The following is an 8462-nucleotide window of genomic DNA, read 5'->3' on the forward strand; positions in this document are numbered from 1 at the left end:
CCAGCCTTGCCTCCTCCCCCTATTCTAGTATCCCCACCTGTAGTCCCTACTTCTCCATCTCCTCCATTTCCTTCTCAAACTAATCCCCATATTTAAAAAAAGATGACCCCTTCCATTCCACCACCTTACATTCAACACCTGATAGCAATAGCACACTACCTCCTTTACCGTCATCAATTTCCACTTCTCCTCCAAGTTGGGAATCAGAAATATCAGCCTCTTGTGCTGAAACACCCCAAGTAGCAAAAACCCCTGAGAGACCATACCAAAATACGAGATCAAAGACCAGGTTGTTCCCTCTGAGGGAAGTTCCCATGGGAGGAGTGGCTGGAGGTATAGGTTTTGTCAATGTACCACTAACAGCCTCTGAAGTGAGGAATTTTAAAAAGGAATTAGGGAGCCTGGTAGAAGATCCTGTGGGTATAGCAAACCAGATACATCAGTTCTTGAGCCCTAATATATTTACCTGGGGAGAGTTTAATTCAATCCTAAACATACTTTTCAACCCAGATGAAGTAAGATTAATTAGAACAGCTGGAATGAGGGTATGGGAGCGAGAAAATCGAACAGGCCCACCAGGAGACCAAAAATTACCAGTAGTCAACCCAGACTGGGACCCAAACCAAGAAGAGGGTCGCAGGAATATGGAGGACTTCAGGAGGTTAATAATAAAAGGGATTAAAGAATCAGTTCCTAAGCCCAGTAACACCAAACTTGCCTTTGAGGCATCACAGGAAAAAGATGAAACTCCTGCAGCCTGGCTAAGCAGGCTCAGGAAGAATGTTCAGCAATACTCAAACCTTGACCCTGATAGCCCAGAAGGGCAAGTTTTCCTAAGGCTACAGTTTGTGACAAAATCTTGGCCTGACATTAGACGGAAGCTTGAAAAATTAGAAGATTGGCAAGGGAGAGAAGTGAATGAATTATTAAGAGAGGCATTAAAAGTATATTTAAGAAGAGAAGAGGAGAAGACCAAGGCGAAGACTAGAATTATGGTAGCGATAGCAAGGGAAAGTGTCAAAGATTGGAGAGTTGATAGAGACTCTCAGAACAGAGAAGGTATAAGACCCCTGGCAGGACGGGGAAGGAGTAGAATGTTGCCACCCTGGAGCACTCCCCAGAGACCGGGAGAAACTAGATCCTGTTACTATTGTGGTGAGGAAGGGCATATAAAGAGGGATTGTAAGAAGATGATTTTTGATGAGAGAATAGCGAAAGAACAAGAGGCACTAGAGAAATTGTTGAGAGGAGAGACTAAAGAAGACTAGGGGTGTCATGGGCTCTTTGCGCTAGGGGACCTAAGAGAACACCAGGAAGAGCCCATTGTAAAGTTAGAGATAGGTCCCCACCATGAAGAAATTGAGTTCTTAGTAGATACAGGAGCAGAAAAATCTAGTATTAAACAGCTCCCAACTGGACTGATGATAGGAAAAAAGACCTGTGATGTTTTAGGGGCAGAAGGAAAACCCTTTAAAGCCTCTATAGTTGAAGGTGTAGAGATCAGAGGAAACTCAAGAAAATGTGTCACAAACCTTATTTACTTGCCAAATATTGATAGTAACCTACTCGGACGTGACTTACAAGTGAGATTGAAAGTAGGAATTATTCCTAGAGAAGGAAAGATGGTAGTACAAATGATGAAGTTGACAACCAAAGACCTAGATGAAATAAAGCCAGATGTGTGGGCAGAAGAGGGGAGGTATGGATATTTGAACATTGCCCCTATAGAAATCAAAATGCAAGGAAGAATGTCACCAGTCAGGATAAAGCAGTACCCCATCTCAGCAGAGGGAAGGAAGGGATTGGCTCCAATCATAACTAATCTATTAGCTGCAGGAATTTTGGAGCCCTGCATGTCCCCTCATAATACGCCCATCCTTGCTGTTAAAAAGGGAGAGAACAAATACAGACTAGTCCAGGACTTGAGGGAAATCAATAAGAGAACCGTCACCAATCACCCAGTGGTATCTAACCCACATACTCTATTGAATAAAGTCCATACGGATCATGCATGGTTCACCGTAATTGATTTAAAAGATGCTTTTTGGTCCTGTCCCTTAGCCAAAGAGAGTTGTGACTGGTTCGCGTTTGAATGGGAATGTCCTGAGACCCACAGAAAGCAACAACTGAGATGGACTCGCCTCCCACAAGGCTTCACTGAGAGTCCAAATCTGTTTGGGCAGGCTTTAGAGGAATTATTGAACCAGTTTATTCCTGAAAATGACACCCAAATTTTACAATATGTGGATGACCTTTTGATTTCAGGAAAAGAGCAGAGTGAAGTCAGACATACTAGCATAAACCTCCTAAATTTCTTAGGAGAAAAAGGCCTCAAAGTCTCAAAAGAGAAACTACAGTTTGTGGAGTCTCAAGTCATTTATCTCGGACATTTAATCAAAAAGGGGTGTAAGAAACTAAGCCCGGAAAGAATCTCAGGTTTACTGTCTATTCCGGCACCAGTCACCAAAAGGGATATAAGGAAACTGTTAGGGTTATTTGGCTACTGTCGATTGTGGGTTGATAGGTACTCCCAGAGTGTTAAATTTTTATATGAAAAGCTAGTGCAACCCGAACCAGTTAAATGGACAATAGAAGATGAAAAGCAATTGGAAGATTTGAAAACTAAATTATCCACAGCACCTGTATTAGGCCTTCCTGACCCCAGAAAGACATTTGATCTATTCATCAATACAGAAGAAGGGGTTGCGTACGGAGTACTTACCCAAGAGTGGGCAAGCCAAAGAAAACCCATAGCCTATCTCTCCAAAATCCTGGACCCAGTAGCCAGAGGATGGCCAGCTTGCCTCCAAGCCATAGCGGCCACTGCAATCCTCCTCGAGGATGCACAAAAGCTAACCTTGCAAGGGAAAATCTTAATACACACCCCACATGACTTACGAACTGTTTTAAGTCAAAAAGCCCAACAGTGGCTGACTGATTCCAGAATATTAAAATATGAAGTAGTACTCACTACTGCAGAAAATATAGAGCTAACTACTTCAAAAATTTTGAACCCGGCCCAATTCCTCTCGGGGGAACCAGCAGCCAAACTTGAGCATGATTGCTTAGAAGTCATTGACTTACAGACTAAAATGAGGGAAGACCTGGAAGACACTCCCCTGTCAAATGGAAGAGTATTGTTCAGTGATGGATCCTCCAGAGTGGTTGAAAGGAAAAGAATTTCAGGCTATGCTGTAGTTGAAGGCACTGGAGGCGAACATAACAGGATATCATCCAGGCACTAGGAATTAGGTGGAGACTACATACCCCTTGGCATCCCCAGAGTTCGGGAAGGGTCGAGAGGATGAATAAGACCCTCAAAAATGTGTTAACCAAATTAATAACAGAGACAGGCATGAATTGGCTAAAGTGCTTGCCTCTAGCACTTTTAAGGATCCGGGTCCGCCCCAGATCTGATGTTGGAGTTTCACCCTATGAGATGATGTTTGGACTCCCCTTCTTGTTAACTCCCTACAGCGCTGGAGATTACATAGACGGGGAATCAGAAGCTCAAAAATATATAAAAACAATTAGCAACACATTGGCTGATCTCAGAAAAAGAGGGCATCTTCCTCAAGCCTCTCCCTTAGACGCAGATTTACATCCATTCAAACCAGGGGACTGGGTTCTAATAAAATCATGGACCAACGCTCCACTAACTCCTAAATTTGAGGGTCCTTTCCAAGTTTTGCTAACCACCCACACTGCAGTAAGGACAAAAGAAAAAGGCTGGACCCATTTCACCCGAGTCAAAGGATCTCTACCGCCCCCAGACAATCCTCCTGACACAAATCCCACCACCACTTCCAAATCATCTGAGTGGACTATAACCAGAGACCCAAGCACGCTCAAAATGACTCTAAGAAAGAAAACTGGAACTCATTAACGAATCAGAGACTAGAGGAAAACTGTTACTGAGCACCAAACATTTTGTTATTATAAAGGTTCTATTTAAAAGGGTTTTTCATCCCCAGTGTAGCAGTTGGAATGTTTTTTTTTTAGTGTTGCTGTAAAATTTAGTAGCTGAAAAGTTCTTTGGTGTTGATTAAAGTGCTACTCCTAAGTGTTTAAAAAAAAAAAAAAAAAAAAAAAAAAAAAACAAACACCACAAAACCGAATCATCATGGTAGTCAGAAACCAGAATAGCAGCCAATCTTTCATAGGGCATTACCTAGAAAGAACTAAATTTGAGAAAGTAGGGGTGGGTAAAAGTGGACTGGAGGGATCTCTACAGGTGACACTCAGGAATTCTTCAACCCAAGAGGCAAGACCGGGCGGAATCAAGTCGGTTCGTACCGGACTCTTGGGAAGGCTGATAGTGACTTTGCTAGCAGTCAGACTAGCCGAAGTAGCATGTACCAAGTGCTATAAGCCCATTCACGACGGTGAAAGCCCGCAATCCTGGATAAGAGTCCCCATACCCACGTTAACCCTACCTGTTTTGATATAAGAAAGCTCTCCACCTGTGAAGAGGATGGAAAGCAGTATTGGGTCGCCAAAAATACTGCAAACTTTAGGCAGCGCCTTGCTGGGGAATGCCCTATCAAAGAATGGGTTTGCTTTGAAGAATTAAATCATTTAAACGAAGTTGCCAATCTTATTAAAGAAAAACCTGTGGTTAAGAAAGAGGATGAGATTAATGAACCCCTCAGCAAAAATTTGTTTATTGATCTTATTGAAAGAATTAGTCGTGAATAAGAGAGTACTCCCAGGAAATAAAGAGCGATAGAGGTTGATGCGGGCAAAGCCCGATCAAAGAAATAGAGGGGGGATTGTGATAAATAAGAATGGTGATTAAGTTATAAGTTGTTGGTTATAGAGTTGTAATGTTTTGTTCAAAAGTTATAATGCTGTTTGGCAGTTTTGTCCACTCTGTATCCCCTACCCCAAAAATCCCACTTAGCTTTTCCATCAAGTCAAGCTGTTGCTGCTCCCTGGCATCACTGCTCCCTGGCATCACCACTCTCCATCTCTGCTGCTGCTTTGCCTGCCTGCACCCAGCCTGTCCCATCGGCTTGTGCCCTGCTTGCTCCACTTCCTGTCGGATCCTCTTCCTACTTCCTGCTGACAACCGGCCTGTCAGTCAGGCTGCTGCTGCCACCCTTACGGTAATTAGAAGAGCCCAGCTGCATGATGGGACCATATCAACACCAAGAACCCCTAGCCAAAACGAGCCAGCTCAAAGTTTCAATCTGCCAAAGACAGCACTGGACTAAGCATACACAAGGGTATTTATGCCGAGGGTTTTCATAAGTTTTTGTACCTCGCCATAACTTCCAAAGTACTTAAAGAGCAAGACACCCCTGGACTCCATGACCCAGGAGAGTTCTTTGGAACCCCCGCGAGGCGAGAACTCCCACTCTGCAGCACCAGCAGCAAAGTGGATTGCACCTCCTCCTCAGTGGTGTGGACGAAAGGGAGCAGCAGCGGCGTAGGCCACCCCTCGAGACCCTGTTTATTAATAAAGGCATTTAAAGGAGGAAACTGTGTCTCCTGCCCATTTATAACAGTGAGACAGGTTAGTTTTACCCTACTGATGATGTGTTGTTGCAATAGTAATCCTGCTCAGTACGAGAGGAACCGCAGGTTCAGACCCCTGGTGCGTGCGCTTGGCTGAGGAGCCACTGGCGCGAGGCTACCATCTGCGGGCTTATGACTGAACGCCTCTAAGTCAGAATCCCGCCTAGACGTAGCGATACCGCAGCGCCGCCGGCGCCGCGGTGGGCTCGCGATAGCCGGCCGCCCGCCCGTCCGCGGGCGGGCCCGGTGCGGAGCGCCGCTCGTGGTTGGGACCCGGAGGGGCGGACGGATGCGGCGCCGCATCTCCCCCATCGCGTACCGCATGATCGTGGGGCACCCGGCGCTAAATCATTCGTAGACGACCTGATTCTGGGTCTGGGTTTCGTACGTAGCAGAGCAGCTCCCTCGCTGCGATCTATTGAGAATCAGCCCTCGACACAAGCTTTTGTCGCTCGGCGTGCCGGCCGGCCCCGCCGCTCCGGCGGTGCGGGCGCGCGGCGCCTTCCTTCCTCCCTCCCTCCCTCCCTTCCTTTCCCGAGGGCCTCTCTCGGCGGGCCGGGGCCGACGAGGGGGCCCTGGTGGCGGCGGGCGCACGGGCACCCGCGCCGGCGCGGCCCGGCCTCGACTTCCCTCCGCGCGGGTCCCGGGCCCGATACGCGGGGCGGGGGCTTGGCCGTGCAAAGGGCAGCGGCGGCGGCGGGCGTCCCTCGGCCAGGCGCATGCCCGGGCAGAGGCAGACCTGGTGTTCGGAGGCGGGCCTGCGGGCCGGGCAGGGCAGAGGCGCTCGGCATCCCTTGGAACGCCGAGAGGGGGCGCGCGCGGCGTTCCGGCGCGGTGTCGGGGCGCCGCCCTGCCGGGCGGGTGCCGGCTAGAGCGGGTCCCCCCGTCGGACTTGGTCACCGGGCAACGGGGCCGGAAGGCTAGACCGGCTGGCGAATCCAGGGTGCGCCCGTTCCCCCGCGCGGGACTTGCGAAGCCTAGGTAGACCAGTTGTCCGCCGGCGGACTTGGTCACTGGCTGGCGAAGGCCTGGGTAGGCCTCTTGTCCGCAACCGGACTTGGTCCCTGGCTGCTGAATGCCCCGGGGTAGACCTGCTGTCCGCGGCAGGACATGGTCCCTGGGTAGACCTGTTGTCCGCGGCAGGACTTGGTCCCTGGCTGCTGAATGCCCCGGGGTAGACCTGCTGTCCGCGGCAGGACATGGTCCCTGGGTAGACCTGTTGTCCGCGGCAGGACTTGGTCCCTGGCTGCCGAATGCCCCGGGGAAGACCTGCTGTCCGCCGCCGGACTTGGTCCCTGGCTGCCGAATGCCCCGGGGTAGACCTGCTGCCCGCCGCCGGCCTTTGGACCTGCCCCTCAGCTTCTTCCCAGACCGGCTGTCCCGGGCCTGAGTCGGGACCCGATGATCAGATCCCGGGCAGACCCGTGTTCCTCGGCCGACCTTACCCTGGCTAGACCCGTTGTCCTCCGCGGCCGGTCTTCGGACCTGGCTCGCCCGAGCCCTGGGTGGACCGGCTCTCCTGGGCCGCCCGCCCGAGGCCCTGGCCGCCTCGGCGCCTGTCAGCCTGCTCCTCGCCCTGCCGCCGCTGCCGCTGCGCCGACCGCGTCGACGGGAGAAGAGCCGCGGGCGGGAAAAGTTTGAAAGCGGCGCCAGGGAGGCCGAGGGTGGAGGGCGGGGCGCCCCCAGCCGTTGATGGGCGGCAGCCGCACACAGGGCAGGGGCAGGGGCGGGGTCGGGGAGAGAGGGCATGCGACTGTATGGGTGCCTGCGCACCCGCCTGCCTGCCTGCCTGCGTGTGTGCGTGAGAGAGAGTGTGTGTGTGTGTGTGTGAGTGTCTCTGCGTGTGTGAGTGTGTGAGTGTGTGTGTGAGAGAGAGTGTGTGTGTGTGTGTGTGAGTGAGTGTCTCTGCGTGTGTGTGTGTGAGTGTGTGAGTGTGTGCGTGTGTGTGAGTGTGTGTGTGTGTGTGTGAGTGTGTGTGTGAGAGTGTGTGTGTGAGTGTGTGTGTGTGAGTGTCTCTGCGTGTGTGTGAGTGTGTGAGTGAGAGTGTGTGTGTGTGTGTGAGTATCTCTGCGTGTGTGTGAGTGTGTGTGTGTGTCTCTGCGTGTGTGAGTGTGTGTGTGAGTGTGTGTGTGAGAGTGTGTGTGTGTGTGTATGTGTGTGTGTGTGTGAGTGTGTGTGTGTGTGTGTGAGTGTGAGTGTGTGCATAGCACAAGTTATGTACACAAAGTGGTAAGAGGTAATTAAAAGGTCACATATAGGCCTGGCTTTCAACTTCATTTGTGGTTAAACTTTGCTAATTTTCTCTACTTGGTAAAAGCAGGGATGGAATGATAGACTGCAGAAACAGCCTGGGAGATCAGAGTGGGCAACCACCCTAAACTGATATCATGTGGAAAGAAACGCCTGGATTTTCTGTTCAGATCAGTCACAAACAATTATGTTTCGTGTCAATGTTGATGGAGGAGGTGAAGAATCTGGTTCTGGTCCTCTGGATTCACACTAAAGGAATTTTTGATATACTTTTCTTAGCTTTCAGTGTAAATGTAGGATTTTTGAATATTTATGAGCTGCTTATCAAGTTTGTGTTGTGGAAGATGCTCTAAAAACTCTATTACTGTTTCATCAAATCATTAAACTATTTGCAGGTGATAGTAAGGATTAACTAAATGATTGACTTATCCCTGTTTTACAGACACAGCACCTAATATTTACTTCATTTTTTTTTTCTTAAATCAAGAACCAAAATACGAGGGCAAGGAGGAGAAGAAAAATAATGCCTGCTTGATCCTTTGCAGTCAGTAATTCCATGTTCATTTTTCAGCCCTGATTTCTTTCCCCCACCCCATTATTTGGTTCATTGTTTCAATGTATCCTATTTCCTTGTATTTTCTCCTCGATGCAAACTGCCAGGCTGAAATAATAACTAGGCAAGTAGATTACAC

Source organism: Chamaea fasciata, unplaced genomic scaffold (genome assembly GCF_029207755.1).
Source record: "Chamaea fasciata isolate MVZ Bird 193981 ecotype frontalis unplaced genomic scaffold, bChaFas1.0.hap1 SCAF_39, whole genome shotgun sequence".
Taxonomy (NCBI): domain Eukaryota; kingdom Metazoa; phylum Chordata; class Aves; order Passeriformes; family Sylviidae; genus Chamaea; species Chamaea fasciata.